The sequence below is a fragment of the Schistocerca serialis genome, chromosome 1 (assembly GCF_023864345.2).
Source record: "Schistocerca serialis cubense isolate TAMUIC-IGC-003099 chromosome 1, iqSchSeri2.2, whole genome shotgun sequence".
NCBI lineage: Eukaryota > Metazoa > Arthropoda > Insecta > Orthoptera > Acrididae > Schistocerca > Schistocerca serialis.
Genome location: NC_064638.1, coordinates 938,085,585 through 938,107,208, shown reverse-complemented (window position 1 = coordinate 938,107,208; position 21,624 = coordinate 938,085,585). Strand labels below are relative to the sequence as shown.

Genomic DNA, 21,624 nt, shown 5'->3' with positions numbered 1-21,624 from the left:
CGGCTTTCGTTGACTTCTGCTTTAACCAGACTGCTAGATAACTCTGATCCAGTTAAAAGTTATTTCCACAGTACTGATGTTGCCTTAAGTTAAATTGTCGATAGTTTTCATTAATAATAACCCTGAGCAAGTAAATGTTGGAAGCCAGCTGGAAATAGTTACTAAGACTCTGGAAAGACGTAATTTAAGAATCTTGGAAACAAACGAACAATTGGAGCTTCTCACCACAAAAATCCAGCAAAGAAACAAGGATAACATCTACGGCAGCAAAGCAAGGAACTCATGAATGGGGTATCTGCACCATCGCAAAGGAAGATACCTGTATATTTCACCAGTTTCTACACTTATATGCAGAAGTATTTTGGAGACAAGATTGATGTTACTGAAATTAAGAAGTATGCATCTTTAGAAGCATTTCATCTACGAATGGAAATTTATTTTCAAGATTTCGACAATGCAGCAGAAATACTTCATCTTAGCGATCAGGTGTGCATTGATGACATGTATCAAGAGTTCAGCAGTTACAGTGATAATCTTCCAGAAAGTGTAAACGAGGAACGTTGTGACATGTCAAACTGGCTTCATTTTTTCTCAACAGTGCCAGATCATAACGTCCCAAACTTGTTTGAAGTTGTTAGTTTTTTGCTTAGTGTCCAGGCTCCAATGCCTTAGTTGAGAGAGTTTTTTCGCTTATGGAAAACAAGTGTCGTGATACCAGGAAGAGGTGCTCCGTGGACTTAAAGGAGAGCTTCAAGTAGTGGTAAATTATGATTCATTCTGGTGAAGAGTTTTATAAATTTGCAAAGGATGATGCAAAATTGTTAAGGGCTGCCAAATTATCAACAAAGAACAACTGAAGAAAAATGGAATTTAAAATATATCAGGAGTTACTCTTACCATAAGCAGTATATTTAAATATCGAAAGGTTACGTTTTGTTCTTTTAGCTTATATTGTAATTATGTGTTAAATATTTATGTACTATTTTGCTTTACATTTAGTTATTTACTGAAAAAATGTGTCTTGTGCTGATGTGACCCTCAAAGAACAAGTTTTAATGTCATATACCGCTGTTTTAGTTTATGTGTAACGGCAATGTACGAACGGGAGCTGGGAAGAACGGTCCTTAAAAAAGCAGAGGTAACAACACTTTTATTTATTTCTGAAAATCAGGTAACGCTACTGTCATCGGAGGCCCTCAGCTACAGGGAAGTTCCCAGATAATGTACACTTATTTCTTCAGACGAACATTGTTAGTAGGTAATTCCTCAGATGGTTGCCTTAAGAGCTGATTGCTTCACCCGAGTGACGGTCCGTAAGATTACATCAGCGGTAATGAGACAACATTGCGAGTGTGGACGTTCCTGGTTGCACGTGCGTTATGTCTTGTGGGCGCTGACGTGTCTTCGCACGCGTCCACACGCTCCGGTTTCTCTCTCTATCTCTCTCTCTCTCTCTCTCTGTGTGTGTGTGTGTGTGTGTGTGTGTGTGTGTGTGTGTGTGTGTCCCTCTATTTGTAACAATGGAATGCTTTCACACGGCGGTAGCGTGGCCGAGCGGTCTAAGGCGCTGGTTTAAGGCACCAGTCTCTTCGGAGGCGTGGGTTCGAATCCCACCGCTGCCAAGTATTTTTCTTTCCATAGAACGTCAGAAAAGAGGAAAACGAGGCAACGTTGACAAGTATACCGAAGTAAATTGTGCAACAACAAGGAGACACATAAGGAATTAATCGATATAGCGTGGCACATGTACCATGTAATCAACTTCTCTTGTTGGCCAGGAAGGAGATTTTTAGAAGGTAGAAGCCAACGCGGATCGTTTTCAGCTTGGGCTCTTTGTAGTTGTGTTCCTGCTTTGGACGGAGTCGATCGTTCGGACGATGTTGTGGGTTTTCCTACATCCCTGCTGTGGCCGTCTGGTACAGCGTGACACAGTAAAACGAGAACTTCTGAAAAACTCAATAAGAACAGAAAAAAATCCAACAAAAAAATTATTGACAGCAATTGAACCAATACAAATTGCATTTTAGGAGACATAAATCCAAATTATCAACGTTTGAAAGTTACGTCCTCTAGCTGGCGTCCTCATATACGTATGTATTCTTCCAATATACACTTGATGTTGCTCACTGAGTGCTGCAACGTCTCAGCTGGAATGCGACGAATTTCGTCTTGAATTCTTTTTACTTCAGTGCATCCATTGTTCTTGGCCGAGTAGTGTAGATCTGACTCCTAAAATAGCCACAAAGAAAAAGTCAAGGACAAATCTGGCGATATTGGGGACTAGGAATGTCACTGAATCTTGAGATGACATGGTTACAGAACAAATCTCACACAGCTGCCATTAATTATGTGCGTGCGATGTCGTAATTTCCCGTTGAAACCAGGTTTCTTGGAGTTGTGGAGTATTATTCAACGTAGGTGCAACAAAAGGCTGCAACATCACAACATACCGATCCCAAGTGACAGTCAATGTGATACTTCGAAAAAGTAAGGTCTGATCGTCTCGTGTGACGCCACTGGACACAATAATGTCACTTTGCTGACGTGTCAATGGCGATCATGAAAGTCAATAGTGTTGCTGTCTACAGTTACATCCACATGTATGTCTGTATGGATACTCTATAAATCACTCTTAAGTACCTGTCAGGGGATCATCGAACCAACTTCACTATTATTCTCTGTTATTAAATTCTCTAATGACGCGCGGAGAAAACGAACTCCTAAATCTTTCCTTGAGAGCTCTAATTTCCCTTATTTTATTATGGTAATCGTTTCCTCCTATGTAACATTCGGAGGAAAGAGTTGGTGATGGAAATTTCGTCAGCGAAAAACGCCTTTTTTATGACGTCCATCATAAATCCTGTATCATGTCCATGAGCCGCACGGGATAGAAGCGCGTTCTGAGGCGCCTTCCACGGTTTGCGCGGCTCCCCCCGTCGGGGGTTCGTTCAATATTCATAGTGGTAAACAACGTTTCACACAATACTTGTATATACGGCAATAATAGGAATCATTACAAATACTAATGTAGAAACAAAACAGAATATTAAAAATAAAATCAGATACGAACAATGTAAAATAAAAGAAATTAATTCAAGTTGCAAGTGAATAACATCCACCTTCCATTTTGTGGGACCTACCTAATACTTTAAATTCTGAAGTATGTTACACGAGTTCCAATATTGTCACAATCCATTTTCCTAATCTCGGCGGGGCGGGGTAGCCGCGCGGTCTTAGGCGCCTTGCCACTGTTCGCGCGGCTCCCCCTCGTCGGATGTTCGAGTCCTCCCTCGGTCATGGTGAGTGTGTTGTCTTTAGCGTAAGTTAGTTTAAGTTACATTAAGTAGTGTGTAAGCCTAAGGACCAATGACCCCAGCAGTTTGGTCCCATAGTAACTTACCACCACCACCACCGTCACCATGTCCGTGATAATCATTCCCCTGTTTCTCGATAGTACAAAACATGCTGCCCCTCTTTGAACTATCTCGATTACTTCGTTAATCCTAACTGGTAAAGATCCCACACCACCCAGCAGTACTCCAAAAGAGGATGGACAAGCGTAGTATAAGCTGTCTATTTAGTAGGTCTGTTACATCTTCTAACTGTTCTGCCAATTAAAAGCAGTCTTTGGTTCCCCACAACAGTTTCGATGTATGTGTTCTTTCCAATAAGTTGTTCATAATTGTAATTCTTAGGAAGTTTGTTGATGTTACGGTCTTTATGTTTGACTGATTTATCGTGTAATCGAAGTTAAACGGATTCCCTTTAGGACTCATATGAATGACCTCACACTTTTTCATTATTTAGGGTCAATTGCTAGTTTTCTCACCACACAGACATCTTCTCGATATCGTTTTGCAATTTGCTTTCATCTTCTGATGATTTTACTAGACGATAAACGACAGCATTATCTGCAAACAACCTACGACGGCGACCCAGACTGTTGCCTAAATCGTTTACATAGATAAGGAACAACAGAGGACCTATAACATTACTTTGGGGAATACCGGAAATCACTTCCGTTGTACTGGATGAGTCTCCGTTAATTACTGACCTCTCTGACACGGAATCACGAATCAAGTCGAATAAATGATACGATATTCCATAAGCACGCAATTCGATTACTTGTTGCTTGTGTGGTACAGTGTCCAAAGCCCTCTGGAAATCTAGAAATACGGAATCAATTTGAAATCCTTTGTCGATAGCACTCAACAAATCATGTGAACAGAGAGGGTTATGTTTCACGAGAAAGATGTTTTCTAAAGCCGTGTTGACTATTTGTCAATAGACCGTTCTCTTCGAGGTGATTCATAATGTTCGAACACAGTATATGTTGCAAAATTCTGCTGCATATCGATGTTAATGATATGGACCTGTAATTCAGTGGATTACTTGTATTGCCTTTCTTGAATATTGGTGTGACCTGAGCAATTTTCTAGTCTTTCGATACGGATCTTTCGTCTAGCGAATGGTTGTTTATGATTGTTAAATATGGAGGTGTTGCATAAGCATACTCTGAAGGACCCTAATTTGTACACAGTCTGGACAGGAAGACATGCCTTTATGAAGTGATTCATAATGCTGTAGTTAAGTTGATTCACTACTCCGAGAACATCTACTCCTAAGTTAGCAGCTGTTCTTGATTCGAATTATAGGATATTTACTTCGTCTTCTTCGGTGAAGGAGTTTCGGATGGCTGTGTTTAGTAACTCTGCTTTAGCAGCACTGTCATCGATAGTGTTTCCATTGCTATCACGCAAAGAAGGCATTGATTGTGTCTTGCCGCTAGCATAGAATTTCTGTCAGATTTCAAGGCAAAATTCAAATTTGTGTGAAATCTTATGGGACTTAACTGCTAAGGTCATCAGTCCGTAAGCTTACACACTACTTAACCTAAATTATCCTACGGACAAACACACACACCCATGCCCGAGGGAGGACTCGAACCTCCGCCGGGACCAGCCGCACAGTCCATGACTGCAGCGCCTAAGACCGCTCGGCTAATCCCGCGCGGCCGAGCTCCTGTAAATGAGCGCCAATCTTGGGGGTTTTGCGTTCGTTTAACTGTGGCAAGCTTTTTTCGTTGTTTCTACAACAGTGTTCCTACCTGTTTCGTGTATCATGGCTGATCAGCTTGGTCGTTTGTTAATTTATTTGGTATAAATGTCTCGATTGCTGTCGATACTGTTCCTTTGAACTCAAGCCACATCTGGTCTACACTTACACTGTCAATCTGACAACCGACATTTTATATGATTTTTTGAATAGGTATACTTTTCGTTTATTGTTGGTGGATATGGGATTTACGGTATTCAGTCTCGCCACCACAACCCTGTACTCACTAATCCCTGTATCAGCTTAGATGCTCGTTATTAGCTCGGTGTTATTTGTTGCTAAGAGGTTAAGTGTGTTTTCACGACCGTTTACAAGTCAAGTGGGCTCATGAACTTATTACTCGAAATAATTCTCAGAGTGTGCGTTTAGCACAATTTCGGAAGATGTCTGCTATGTACCTGTAGTTCTGCTTATTCACGTACCGTAACGAATGAAATGAAACTGTGCTTGCCTAATATCCATAGCTTGTTCAGATTCGATTGCCCTTGTTTATGTTTGTCATAATTTGCTGACAGAATTCTAATCGCAGTTGGTAATTTTCTCCCTGAGTTACTGCACGATATGCAGCCCGTACAGATGAATTTTTAAATCAAAATCGAGAATTCGTCCAACATTCTGCCCGCAGCTGCTTGCTTACGAACGGACCTCCGTGAGCTCCGTACGATTGAAAAACGAGCAGAGTACGAGTCGTCCTGTCGGTTTCTTTCTCAGAGCAGGTCCAGTCACTTCAAAAGTTTTAATTCAAGTTTTATTGCGCGTTCCTGGTGAACCACATCATGACGCGCCAAGCTGAAAAACTTCGGAACCACTTCTGCGCACTTTCCAAACCATCATTGTGTTTTTAAAACATTTTTATGGCAAAAGCACTCTCTTGATCGTTCCACTGATCCATAATTGCTAGATGGACAGATTGGTTACAGCTCAAGGTCTTAGTTCCGCACTGTCGCCAACTGTATAAGGCTGTCACTAGCCATTTAAAAGTCCCAGTTTTTCTGTGTAAATCTTTGCATTTACATCCACATCTATGCAACCCGTCTATGTGGTGATGGGTGCTTCTGATACTATTAACTGATCCTCCCATGTTACCAGTTGCACTTGAGAATGGCGCGTGGCGAGAGTGATTATCTGTAAATCTTAGCCTCATCTTTAATATCACGAATCCTCGACGGTGTCATTTCGCGAGGCTTCTATGTGAGGAATCACTGTGTTGCCCCGCTCTTCGCGGAAGCTATTCAATCACAATTTTAATAACAACCTCTCCGTGCTGCACAACACCTCTTTCGATGCGTCTGCCACTGGACCATCTATGTAACACTCGCGCGCCGACTACACCATCCCCTGACGAAACGTGCAGCTGGCTCCTGTCTATCTCGATTATTAGTCCAACGTGGTAAGGGAACCAGAGTGATAAGCAGCGCACAATAATCAGTCGAACTAATGACTTTCAAGCCACTTCTTTCGAGGATGAATCACATTTTCTTAAGGTTCTCGCACTGAAACTCAATCTAGTATCCACTTTTCCTGCTATTTGTTTTATGTAGCCATGCCACTTTAGGTCGCTCCGGATGGTTCCTCTTAGGTATCCTACCACAGTTATTGATCCCAGTAATCTATCGTCTATTGTGTAATCGTATAGTAGTTGACCTCTACGCCAGCTTACGCACAATGATTTACACGTATTTACGTTTTCTAACACATAACAGCGTTTTCCGTGAATATCCTCACGGAGCCACCAATGTTATTCACTAGATCATCAACATTACGAGGGAGTTCAGTATGTAATGCAACACATTTTCCTTTCTCGGCCAATTTCGGCTGAAAAAAATGTGGAATTTGTTGTGTGACATCGTTGAATCTCCCGCTTCAGCTCTCATAGTTTCATGAAGTTCTGGTAGCTATACGTAGCATTCATAATGGCGTCCGTAACGACGTTGGGTTCAAAGCAGAAAGCTGCCATTGAGTTTATTTTTACGAAAAACAAATGCATCCCAGTTATTCGTAGGCTCTTGTAGATTGTCTATGGAGAGCAGGCAGTGAACAAAAGCACGGTGAGTCGTTGGGCGTGACGTCAGTCATCATCGCAACTGGGTCGCGCAAACCTCTCCGCACCATCTGTGATTCCTGCAAAGTTGAAACATATGGACAATTTTATTCGAGATGGTTGACGAGTCACAGTGAAACACCTCGCTGCACAACTTGACGTCTCTACTGGTAGTGCTGAGAGACTCGTCCACCAGCTGGGGTACTCAAAAGTGTGTGCCAGCTCGATTCCTCACCGCCTAACAGAAGACCATAAAGAGGAACGATGGGCCATCTGTGCGGAAGTTCTTGCGCGTTACAAGGCTGATCATGATATATTTTGCCAAAGATCGTCGCAAGGGACGCAACTGGTGTTCATTTCATCACTTCAAACCGGCAAAAAAGTGGAAATCTATGGAATGGCGCCACACCATCCCTCCCACAAACAAGAAGTTCAAAGGCTCACCCTGAGCCGGTAAAGTCATGGCGACAGTCTTCTGGGTGTCTGAAGGTGCTATTCTATTTGATATCCACCCTCATGTTGCAACAATCAACTTGGAAGTGTATTATTCTCCCCTCAGGAAACTGTAGAAACGATTTCAGCGTGTTCGTCGCCACAAAAATGCTAACGAACGTCCCTAAAGGCCTCACATAAGTCTGCGCACTCAAGAGAAGCTCACTTAACTTCAGTGGACTGTTTCCTCACCCACCATACAGCCCGTATCTCGCACTTTCCGACTTCCATCTGCGTGGACCAGTGAACAATGCACCCTGCGATAAGCACTACGTGGTTGATGGGGATGCCATGGTGAAGCAAGACCTCGGCTCCGGCGTCGATCGTTGGAGTGATACCTCGGGGTCGTACAGAATCTCCCAGTAAGGTGGCGTAACGTCGTCGCATTGAACGGCAACTATGTGGAAAAATAGGGTTGTGTAGCCAAAAGAGTGGGGAATAATAAGGTGCGTTGGAATCCTGAGTAAAACAAATATGTTTCCAGAAAAAAAAATTGTGTCATTTGTTAGTAAACGCCACTCATATAACATTCTCGTAGAGTAATCCTGAAATACATTTCAGGTACCTAGGAAGCATAACTCGAATGAGAATACTATTAAGCAGGAAATACTTAGCAGGACACAGAAAGCATCCAGTTTTTTACAGTCAAATCAGAAATATTGTAAGGGATGATAAAATGCCACGAAAATCAAAAGCGACCATGAACCACGCCTATCTTGCATCAATCCTAACATATGGTTTGGAAACATGTACCCTACTAAACTAAGACCTCAGCTGAATTCAGGTCACAGGAATGAGATTTATTAGAATTATGAATCAGGCAACTAGAAAGAGCAAAATTAGGAATGAGGTGAACAGAAAGGTAGCTGGTATTTAGTTTCCTGTTACGAGTGTCATAAAGAAACGCAGGCTTCAGTGGCAGAGGCACATAATGAGAATTAACAGTCAAAGATCTGCCAAAAGGTATTTCAACCTGAGCCTCGAAGGATGAAGACCACGGGTAAGACCAAGAAGACGCTGGATAGAGACTGTAAGATCAGATGTAGAGTAGAAAGGAGACAAATGGGAAGCTGTCCTGGAACAGACGATTTATGAAGCCATAACAAGATGTCGAGCGCTTGTAAACCACATCCGGGAAACTGGAGTTGGAAAACGATGATGACTCCTGAAATTACGATGACATTGTCGATTTTGTACAGTTAAGAACAACGTGTTGAGTTCTATCTGCAAGAAGTCCTATATCCAGTCACAGATCCGTTTCGCTACTCGGTTAGTTCATATTTTGTTCGTTGAACGACAGTGCAGAACTCTATTGAATGTCTTTCGGAAATCGAGGAACACAACATGAACTCTAGCACAGTTATCTGTGCCACCCTGAATCTCACAAACGAACATCGGAAGCTGAGTTTCACAAGCTCGCTTGTGGAGTCTATATTGCTTTTTATAGAGGAAATTTTAGATCTCCAAGTAGGTCGTAAGGCGTGAGCAGAAAGTCATACTCCATAATACCACAAAAGATTGCCGCTATCGAAATAGTCGTATAATCACCCGCATCTGTCCGACGGTCACGTCCATCTCTCACAACCTTCCTTAACACATACTTATTTAGTGCATATTATGCAATGCTTTTGCGTCCCACCCATTTGTGCTGCACACCTTTTCTTCAGTCTAATCATTCCTTTGTTTACGTTAGAACCTAATATTAAATAAGACCAAATCTATTTCCATCATCGCATAATATTAAGTGTAAGCTTGCTCCTTACGAACATTCGAAGTAGCCTACATCCTCTTGAAGATGGTCTCTATGCTAGTTTCGCCCCATGTGAGCCAGTAATCCAGAAAGAGTGAAGAGATCGTGTGAGATTCATCAGATTCTCTTTGATTTCTTTCTGTGACTACTGGCAATTATTTGTTTTCACAGGCGGCTCACGATTCAAGATTTTGGGTTCAAGTCATTAGAGCCAGCCACATTAAGATGGCCCATGTCGTTTTCAGAAGGTCGCTCCTGGCAGTAACCGGAAGAGATTTAATCCGATTCAAGTTGGTTTTCTGTTGAATACGAATACACAGTGTGGTAGCTGAAGGGAAGTGGAGAATACACGTGGTGACGCTTCGGTTGATACTGGCAGCTTTCACCCCTTAATTGTGTCAAATCTCGTCCAATGACAATGAAAGATGGGTCACATCGTTCCTAAAAAACAACTGCTGTCGATTTCAGGTCCATGTAGCATGTTCATTGTTAAAGACTCACTATAATTTTTCTTTTTATTCATCGCATCAGATTCAAATTTCGGCTGAAATCATTTCCTCTAAGATATTTTTTTCGTAGCTTTAATGAACTTTTTCTGTTTCCCCACTGTCCAAACAATAGCTAGACCCTACCATTACTGGATTTTTCGTGAGGTTTCATTCTTACATAAATCTTTAATTTTTATGACCATTGTTTTACGAATGACAAGATAGAGTAGGATGTTTACTCCTTTGCAGCTGCATGTCCGTACATAATACACTCGAAAAACATAGGAAAACACAGAGCACGGCTACCAGCGGGGCCACTGACGGAAGTTACTGTGTGTCGCTGATAGCGACGACCGATTCATTGCATTGCCCACCATTCGTAAAACACGTACTTTTATATCATTTTCACTCTTTCAGCACCGATGCTTCAGTCATGTTGTGTAATGCGTTGCAAGAAGCCTGCAGCAATACAACAGCGGAAATAAAATACAGGAACATGCCATAGATAACAGCGACAAGTGAATCAGCGCCGAAAGATAAGAGAGACATTGTTTCCTGCTGCTGCCAGTAGAACAAAGCTATGAACTCACATGTTTGTAGGTGCACATGCGATATGCATCTGATATCCTGCCGTATTCATAAACTGAAAATACTGTTCTAAAAATATATTTTTTTATACATAGTTTTATTTGTGTGTTAGCAGTTGATGTGTCTAATTGCTAGTAGACTGATAGGTCGTTTTAATCTATATATGGATACTTCTTGTGAACTTCCTTGAAAGATAATTATTTATCTTAAGAAGAACGATCAAAATAATTTTTTTAAAATTGATGTTACTAACTGAAAACCCATGAAGTCAAGATCACACATGAAATTTTTATTTGGATGGATTATTAGTTTCAGCTAACGATCTTGAGTTCTAAGAAACAAAACAGATTTTTTTTCTGGTGTTGGCAACATACAACTGCGCATAATATTGTAGCAGGATGCAAGAGCATCGCAAACGAATTAATTACAGAAATTGTAGCATGAAACAGTCTTGATCAGTGATGATGAAATTACGGTTTCACACACTGTTAAAACCGTTCTTAGAATGACAACATCCATAGATGGCATAGTTAAAAACTGCCTTTTATCTTTCGTGGCCACTGCAATTGAACAATAAAACTAAATATGTAAGTCCGTATAGCGAAGAGGCAGTAAAAATAAAAGAACAATATTTGCATAAGGAACCACCCACCAAAATGACTAAATATGTAAGGTAACGTCTCACCAAAGGTGTTATGCCTTTAAAACTTAGTAGGCAACTCACACAATCAGTATTTACATCATATCATACGAGAGACCTACATATAAGTTGCTGAAGCGTGGTAAGTGTGAATAGTTTACCAGCTGATGACCACTACAACGTCCAAGAAACGTAACATTCAGCAATACACTTATAGACATGCGTGGACATACTGAAGCGAAATGGGGACTAACGGCCACTTGTTTTGGCACGTTGCTTGAGACGAAGACCGGTAGGTGGCGTTAGCAGCTGGCTGTATAACTTACATAAAATCTACTTATTCAAATAACATTTCAGAAGAAGATGTAACTATATTTCAAATAAAATAACTGACATCAATACAGGTCGTCTTGTAGATAAAACAACAGGACTTTAACGATAACGACTATCATGGCAGTAATCTACACGCAGCATTATGGGAGAGAATCATGGTCGAAATAATGAGGCAATTTTTACGTCATTGTGACGGTAGTATGCAGTAACAACAGATTATGCCATTTTTTATACTGAGAAGGATGTAAAATGAGTGACAAAGTAAATGACAAAAGACTGGTGTACTTTTAACATACACTCACCAAAAAAGATTTTGCATTACCACGATTCCCAGAACTCCTGAAGATAGACCTTGACTGTGGATGTTGTATCACAGACACAGTCCATCTGACTGTTCAGAGATGTCACTAAACCCACCCAAAGATGCTAACAACCATGCATGAGCAGCACCTATTAGACGGAGGGGGTCCGACAGCCGATCAGTTCCAGTCATTCCACCAGGAAGGAGGTACACGGCTCGTGTTGTCTGTCTGTAGTCCAACCTTGCCTAGACGGTTCGATCGCGTCCGAATTGTTACTTTGTGCCAGGAAGGGCTCTCAACAAGGGAAGCGTCCAGGCTTCTCGGAGTGAACCAAAGCGATGTTGTTCGGAGATGGAAGAGATGCAGAGAGAGACAGGACCTGTCGATGACATGTCTCGCTCAGGCTGCCGAAGGGCTACTACTGTTATGGATGAGCGCTACCTACGGATTATGTCTTGGAGGAACCCTGACAGCAACGCCACCATGTTGAATAACGCTTTTCGTGCAGCCACAGGACTTCGTGTTACGTCTGAAACTGTGCGCATGGCTGCATGATGCGCAACTTCACTCCCGACGTCCATGGCGAGTTCCATCTTTGCAACCACGACACCATGCAACGCGGTACAGGTGGCCCCAACAACGTGCCGAATGGAGCGCTCAGCATTGGCATCACGTTCTCTTCACCGATGAGTGTCGCATATGCCTTCAACCAGACAATCGCCGGAGACGTGTTCGGAGGCAACCTGGTCAGGCTGAACGCCTTAGACGCACTGTCCAACGAGTGCAGCAAGATGGAGGTTCCCTGATGTTTTGGGGTGGCATTATGTGGGGCCGACGTACGCCGCTGGTGGTCATGGAAGACACCTTAACGACTGTACGATACGTGAATGCCATCCTCCGACCGATAGTGCAACCATATCGGCAACGTATTGCTGAGGCATTCATCTTCATGGACGACAATTCGCGCCCCCATCGTTCACATCTTCTGAATGACTTCCTTCAGGATAACGACGTCGCTTGACTAGAGTGGCCAACATGTTCTCCAGACATGAACCCTATCGAACATTCGTGGGATAGATTGAAAAGGGCTGTTTATGGACAACATGACCCACCAACCACTCTGAGGGATCTACACCGAATCGCCGTTGAGGAGTGGGACAATCTGGACCAACTGTGCCTTGATGAACTTGTGGATAGTAAGCCACGATGAATACAGGCATGCATCAATGCAAGAGGACGTGCTACTGGGTATTACTGGTACAGGTGAGTACAGCAATCAAAACCACCACCTCTGAAGGTCTCGCTGCATGGTCGGACAACATGCAATGTGTGGTTTTCATGAGCAGTAAAATGGTCGGAAATGATGTTTATGTTGATCTCTATTCCAAATATCAGTACAGGTTCTGGAACTCTCGAGATGGTGCAGAACTCTTTTTGATGTGTGTATTATGCAACATGTCTTATTACTTAACCATGGTTAAGGAGCATCATTCATATGTAGCATTATGAACGATAGCAGAAGTCAGGTAGTTTTTACGTCTCATTGGCCGTACTAGATAATAACAACGGATTATTCAATTTATTAAAATGAAAAAGTATGAAATGTATGTCAATATAAGTAATACAAAGAGATAGTTTAAAATAAAAACTAATAAAAACTGCATTTATATCTGTGAATAGGTGATTACCAAGTTATGTATAAAAATACAATACTTAGGTTCTTGGAATATTTACGATAAATTTCAAGGTCGCGTATCGGAGATGCGTTTCGCAAGGTGGGAAGCATCGGAGAGGGCTATGCGCTGTGTAGTAGGGCAGCACTGGATCCAGTCACGGTTTTCAGTTTTAAAAGCCGTAGAAAATTTTTCTGCTAAACTGTTACGTTATTGGATAGTAACAGGACACAACCCGGGTAAAGTGCAAAATGACAATAAATAAATAAATAAAAACGGAAAACAGTTCACAGTTTTTTGACACTTCTTGACCAAGCTGTAGAGAGAATAAACGGAGTCAATGGCTTTGTGTTTCGACGAACTTCCTTGAGCTCCAATATTATTTTTTGAAGTAAAAGCCTTTTGTAGTAATGGCTGAAGGTCGGAAGTGTTAAATAGGAATGTCATCCGCTCTTCGTGGCAGAAGGGTTTTAGCAGAACCTACATCTACATCTACATCTACATAGATACACCCCAAGTCACCGTACGGTGCGTGGCGGAGAGTAGCCTGTACAACAACTTGTCACTTCCTTCCCTGTTCCACAAGCAAATAGAGCGAGGGAAAAACGACTGTCTACATGCCTCCGTATGAGCCCTAATTTCTCGTAACTTACCTTCGTGGTCTTTACGTCCATTGTAGTTTGGCGGCAATTGAATCGTTTAGCAGATAGCGTCAAATGCCGGTTCTTTAAATGTTATCGATAGTGTTTCTCGTAAAGAACGTCGCCTTCCCTCCAGGGATTCCCAACTGAATTCCAGAAGCATCTCCGTAACACTTAAGTGTTGTCCAAACCTACCGGTAACAAATCTAACAGCCCACCTCCGAACTTCTTCGATGTGTTCCTTCAGTCCGACCTGGTACGGATCCCAAAGACTCGAGCAATACTCAAGAATAGGTCGCACCAGCGTCTTATACTCGGTGTCCTTTACAGGTGAACCACTGTGTCCTAAAATTCTCCCAATAAACCGAAGTTAACCATTCGCCTTCCCTACACAGTTCTCATATACTCGTTCCAACTCGTATCGCTTTGCTACATTACACCCAGATATTTTAGCGACTTGACTGTGTCAAGCAGGCCACTAATAATACTGTATCCGAACATTACAGGGTTGATCTTCCTACTCATCCGCATTAACATACATTTTTCCACATTTAAGCCTAGCTGCCATTCATCACATAAACTGGAAATGTTGTCTAAGTCGTCTTGTATCTTCCTACAGTCACTCAACGTGTTGGTAGAAGCTTGTATTCATTTACGTATTTATTTAGTCATTTGTTTCAGGCGCTCATAACATTACAATCTGCCCAATGAATGAGCATTACGTAATAATAATAATAAAAAATAACGATTAGAATAATAATGACAACAGTTCCTGTAATCATCCCAATATGCATAGTACAAGAGCAGTATATAACAGTATAATAGTCACAATATAAGGTTGAAAATAGTACACCTAGTGACTAATATATGGTATTTGAAAAATATCAGTCTTGTAATCATTGAGTTAAGCGATTTCGTCTTTACGATTTTGTCGAATGTGAGTAGTGACGTCTAACAGAAATCTACGGCAGCAATACAAAACGACTCAAATATGGCGAAGAAATTAACCAGTCAACATTCAGTTTCTGAGTTTATGCCAGTGCTTGAGGCAAGCAGTATTACTGGTGTGCTTTGAGGGGATAGAACAGTATTTCGTGGTCATCGGTCGTGGTGATGTTACGACGACAGCAGCCGATGAACAGTCTCTGTATACAAGAGATGCCAGCTGCTTTGTGACGCTATTCATTGTAGTTAAAGCTGGCCACGAAGAGCAGAAATTGGCTTCACCTCTCAAGCATGAGCATCGTTAGCTCTCCAGCGTGGTACGGCTTCGTGTCTGTGTTATCCTGAGGAAGGCTATTTGATCAATTAGATCAAATGTTTACGACTGGTATCACCGGCAAATAATAAGTGTTCGAATCCTTTGTTTCATTTTGCGAGTTGCAATTTATCATGGTTTTACACAGGTCTGAAAAGTAGTCTTACGTGCTGCTAAAGTGTAAGTTTCAGGGTTTACTGTTTATTATAAGCAGCATCTTTGGTTTGTCAGCTGTGAAGTACTTAATATTTTACGTCTCCTTTGTTGATGAATACTTACGAAGGCTACCATTTATTTGGGCTAACTGTCTCTTTCTGCATTGATGACAACAACAAGTTCATTTTGGGTAGGTGTTTTGTAATGTACGGCTTTCTCAAGCCATCACCACACTTGAGATTGACTTCACTTTTTAATTGTTGTTTATCTAAGAGTTCGGCTCTCATCTAGCTGTTTCATACAACAAATCATTTCCCCATTAAAACACTTGATACTCTCTAATCATGTGCGAAATGGGAAGTGCATGTCCCTTGCGGATTTTGCTGATGTCAACAAGTAGGTAGGTATCGCGAAGCTCCAGCCCACGACTCAGTGCGGCTGTATCCGGCATGAAGGTCTGTGCGTTTTGGGACGCTCGCACGTATTTACAACTGGAAACAGCTTGAAATCCCACCAGCAGAAATGCTTGATCAATAGTGCAAAGTAGGAGGTTACAGGATCTAATCAACAAGTAAGGCGTCTATTTGCCCGCAAACACTCACAACTCTTCAAACAGGTACGCCAAAAATATGACGTGGGTAACAGAGATCAAAAGAAGCGAGATACGGTCATTCGACTACACAACTCCAAGCAAGCTGTGGTTGACGTATCGTTAACAATGTGGAAGAATTTGTAGCGCCGTATTTGATCTATACATCCACCAGCGAACCCACAAGCCAGGAGCTCCTAAGGTCCGAACATCATGTTCGTTATCGTCTGAAAGTCTACGATGATGATGATGATATGATGATGATAGCAAAAGAAAGGAGGTGCGTCATGGATCATAACATTTTGATGATACGTATCTCTACAGAAAACTCAGTACTGTACACCACCACTGGAATGAGTATGCCTAGAGGTCGCTCTATAGTAAGGGAGATAGTTGCGCAGAATTCCTTTGGCTCAGTAAGAGTACTGTGTGAGAAGTCTGCTACGGCTATTGAAGCGTTCCTCCTTCCCCCTCTAAGAAAGTTTCTTCAATAAGTCACGATATAAAGAGACAATGTATACAAAGAAATTTTGCGTACCTTGGATATCGCGACGATAAAGAGGAAGCGCAAGTAGCGATTAATAAAATTAGTCTCTTTTTTTCAAAAAAAAAAAAACCAAAATGTCGCAAAATACTGAGTAATTGTAGGTCAGCATTAATTTACGAAATAATTCATCATCAAAAGTAAATCGTGAAGAGGGATGCATCAAGCAATTAATTCAATTGGCGATGTAATTGTTCGGCGATAGATGACTGATTAGTTTAGCAAAATTGCCACGTAGAAATGAATTTGAGAAAGCGGAAACGATCGGAAAATAAATCTCAGGTAGCTCTGCTTTGTAATAAAGAAGAAATAACGAAAGAATATGTAAAGTGTCCGGTCGTTGTACCACTGGACAATCGTCTCTCAGTCTTTTCAAATGGCTCAAATGGCTCTGAGAACTATGCGACTTAACTTCTGAGGTCATCAGTCGCCTAAAACTTAGAACTAATTAAACCTAACTAACCTAAGGACATCACAAACATCCATGCCCGAGGCAGGATTCGAACCTGCGACCGTAGCGGTCACGCGGTTCCAGACTGAAGCGCCTAGAACCGCACGGCCACACCGGTCGGCTCAGTCTTTTCAGTGTAGCGTCTGAAACAGTAGAAAATACACATAAAATTATATTTATTACACTGGGATCGAGGAAGGTAAGGCGTTTTTAAATAGAAATTTGTATCAAGATTACAATATAATCTATCTAGACCCAGTACAGGGCAATGCCACTTTCGTGTTCGCAACTTGACATATATGACAGAGAAAGTTAGCAGATACGCGGATGAAAAAAATGGACAGCTATTTTCACATGTTATAAAATTGATTGACTGATAGCACAGCTTCTCGATGCTTCTGATGGTGTTGCTCGCCAATTACAGTTTCAGTCCACTATAATAAACTTACTACTCTGTCAATTTATGCTATTTAACAACATAAAAGAGAAAAATACGATGATTGGAACAAATGTACCGTCCCGTATACATATTAGTGTGCTTGGCACTTATATATCCCGGACCAACATATGTAACGTTCCACAACGCCCGCGAAAGTGACTCTGGTAGCAGTATTGTATGTAAAGACGAGTAATACTGAAAGAATAAGGTCACTATTGTTACTTCCAAAAAACAGTTCGCCCCGTATAGATGTATTTATTATTGGTAAACTAAGATTTGATACTGAAAATAATAGAATTTTGTAGAAACTTCATCCAGCCAAAAGTGAGATACGTTAACAACTTGTGTCATAATTGTAGTCATATCGTACAGTGAGTAGTGAAATAAACATCTAGAAGTTGAGTAGAGTATGAACTGTTACTCCGAATGTGTGTGTTTAAGAACGACGCAAGAGGTCACTGCATTTGACTATAGATTTTTGTAATACTGTTAAAAATCTAGTTTGATTCGACGAAATTTGTTAAAAATCTGGTTTGACTCGCACGGAAAGTCACAAATACCTGAATATTAATTTTATAACCGGTATTTTTTTGTCCAATCAGTAGTCTTTTACACAGCTGTTACTTTTAGTGGTCGAATGTATTGAGTACTTGCAGAAAACTTAGAGACGTGTGAGTATTAACTACACTTATGATTTATCCATAAATGGATGAATAAGAACTCGTAACAATACGGTACGTAGATAAATTAATTTTTCGTTGCGTTTCGCGACACGTTTCAGTGATAAACCGTGCCCTGCATACATACGTTATTAATATGATGTCGTTCAGTTAATCCATTGTTCTATAACTGTCAAAGAAAATTTACCATAAAAACGAATATCACCGATGAAGGTCAACTTTTACGACCTGCAGCTTTTGTTGCTGGACATACGGAAAAAGAAATAAAATGGCCGCAACAAAAAACCAACTACATAATTCTCCTGTTCTCGACAGTTTATAACTAGCCTAGCTTTCATAAAACGAGACCCATTCTATCTCTCTGAATTAATTCAAATGTGGCGTGTGTGATAATACCAATGAACACTGTTCCCTTAAGAGAGTAGGCTCAAAACGACTTCCGTGAGAACGTTTCTTTGTTTCCTTCGAATGCACAGCCTGCACCAGTCCAGACATCCTTCACTTGTGTTTACTCGCGCTTTATCTCTGACGACTACACTTCCCGTGCTATTGTGTTTCCCAAGCTCGTGAAATCGCCGAAGGCTAAGCTCATCGAAAATACGTTTCGAAACGTTCCCGGAAGCTGTGTCAAGGAAAGCTTTATCTCGTCATGTTCAAGCTTCAGAAATGTCGCGCTCATAATCGTCGCTCGTTTCAGTGATCGTAGCGTCACGATGACAAGGTGAAATAGTTGTCTGGAAGAATCACGTTACAAATGGATAATATCTAATTTTTTTAATTATGAAAATTACCAAGAGACAGAATTATATATGAGCGGTGCTTGTAATGACAAGTCTTTTTAAGCCACATTCAGAGTCAGCTGACAAGCAGTTTCTTTTTTCTAGTCTGTGATACAGGCGACAGAGTTGTATATACAGGATAGTGTGTCTAGGAACAAACTATGTTTTTTGGTCTATACTTCAGTATAGTGACGGATTTTAGAATTACGTGAAGCAATGCGCACTAGAGACCGACAAAAACATTTTCCGCCATTTTCTACAGTTTTCGTTGTGTTAGACGTGAGGTTGTGTTTCGAGCAACGCTTTCTCGTATTACACATTCAACTGCTGTATAATACAGCTTAAGGGCGCCTAGAGCTGACAAGGCACGTAAGGTGGCCACTTCGTTTTATTCTCCTGCAGATACCTGCAGCCTATTGGCGAACATTTAAAACTATTCAGAGAGACCTCTTTGGTTTTGTCTGTGAGTTTCATGGCGTTTCAGGCATTTAGCGTAATGGCATCCAGTCGAGTATAATGACAAGTCGCTACTTTGCTCTAACATATATTTTGTAATGTATAAGGAGGGATCATAAAGTTTCCGTTCGAAGTCCGTACAATCCAGAACCGGTTTACCTATCAGGCAAAATCACAATGAGCACTGAGGCACTCACCCCACCGACGCACCAGATTGACGATACCCTTTGGCAAGACACACTATCTTGCTGCGTGAAGAAGTCCGTATCAGCCTGTTGCAAATCCTCCTACAGGCCTTTTTTAAGGAACCGATTGCGTGGTAAACATTCAAGGAGAGATCAGGACTACAGAGCGGATGCTGGAGTATTTCCGACATGGTTTGGCGTAACTTCCGCATTACATTTACAATATGGGTACGTGCGTTATTATAAAGCACCACCACCTTTTATCGCACCGTTCCACAATGGTGGGTTTCGACGGACATGGTGCCCAATACACGTTCTTCATTCTCCGATGGATGTCTACCGATGTTTGTCCTGCCAAGGAAAGAATAAAAGCACATTGATCCTGTTTAGGCGCATTTGGTAATAACGTCGCCACAGTTTCCGTAGCCACCGCACACACGTCGAAAAGACACGAATGCCACCTAATCCATTGCCTACCTGTCGGTGCTTATATACCGGCATAGCAGTTGCACTTCGTTTGCATATACACTGCAGCAAAACCCTAAAACTGAATCATTTTGATCGCCACTTTCACTCGTATTTACCTCGTTTCAAGACAACGGAAATGATAATAACACTAGTAGTCCAAATAAATGATAAATAGCGAAATATTGTAGAGAATATTTTAATTTTTTAGCTCGTTCACGTGGCTCGAGAGAATGGAAAACCAAGTTTTGTCAACAAAATTTATGTTGGTTAAACTTTGTATGGTAAAAAAATTGAAAATTTCAGACTTTTTTCAGTTTTTCGAAATATTTCAGTTGCTTTTGCTCCTAGAGCTTTGGCATATATTTCCTTTTAAAAAGAGCACCAGATTCCCTATAACTTTGATTACTGTAACTCCATTCTCCACCGAATTCAAATTCCGCTACAAATTGTTAAAAAAATCTATTTTCTTCAAATTTTGTGCATAGTGGCAAAATATCTGATTTTTGAGCACTTTTGTATCTGTTTCTGTCTATATCTTAGCAGTATATTACATATTACGTTGGATATACTGGAACTGAAGGTGTCACTCTGCAGTATTCAATTACTCCGTGTGCAACCTGGTGATTCCTGGGCTTCCATGTATTATAATTGGCACATCAGTTGTCGAAGCCATGCCCCAGAGCATTTCACCTCTTATCCATGCATATATACTAACCCTCCTAGTACCAGTGGGGTCAATGTGGCCCCAGAATCACTTTGGAAATATATATCTTCCTTCTTCTCACAACTTTTATTTTCAGAATGTATGACTTTCTACCGGTGAGCCAACTGTATCCCGTGATAATTCGTTCTTCACTTTTAATTCGCAATAGATTAAAATATAAATGGTTCAAGTGCCTCTGAGCACTATGGGACTTAATATCTGAGGTCATCAGTCCCCTAGAACTTAGAACTACTTAAACCTAACTAACCTAAGGACATCACACACATCCATGCCCGAGGCAGGATTCGAACCTGCGACCGTAGCAGTCGCGCGGTTCCGGACTGAAGCGCCTAGAACCGCTCGGCCACCGCGGCCGGCATTAAAATATATATTTCTGGCTTTTGCAGTGAGTACCACTAGGGTCAATATGATCCCATAAGCACATTGGAAAATCATACATCCCATATTTTCCAAGCTTCTTTTTTCTTCAAAATATATGACTTTCTCTCTCTGAGCCATTTGTATGTTTTCTCAGTTTTATTTTTAAAACTCATTCTAGTTTATTCGTGATATTTCGCACTCAGTAACATTGGGTCAATATGACCCCAATCTAAATTTCTTTCTGTTCCTTGAACGTAATGTTTATGAAAATAGAATAATTATATTTACATGATACAGATGTAATGTATTTTTTTATGTTAGTTCGTGAAAATAGTGCTCATATGACCGGTGTAAATTAGTTTGGGGTCTATATGACTTCAGTGGTACTCAGCGAACCAAAAATTTCTGGTAGTAGGATGGTTGGATAACCAGCGACAGAAAACTGAACTATTATTAGCTGAAAAAGGTGATT

At 41.1% G+C, this 21,624-nt stretch overlaps 1 non-coding gene across 1 annotated transcript; it reads left to right on the top strand.

Moving 5' to 3' along the window:
- Positions 1–1,540: 1,540 nt before the first annotated feature.
- Positions 1,541–1,622, top strand: Trnal-aag (transfer RNA leucine (anticodon AAG)). Its single transcript has one exon. It is a non-coding gene; the product is annotated as a tRNA-Leu (tRNA).
- Positions 1,623–21,624: the final 20,002 nt, after the last annotated feature.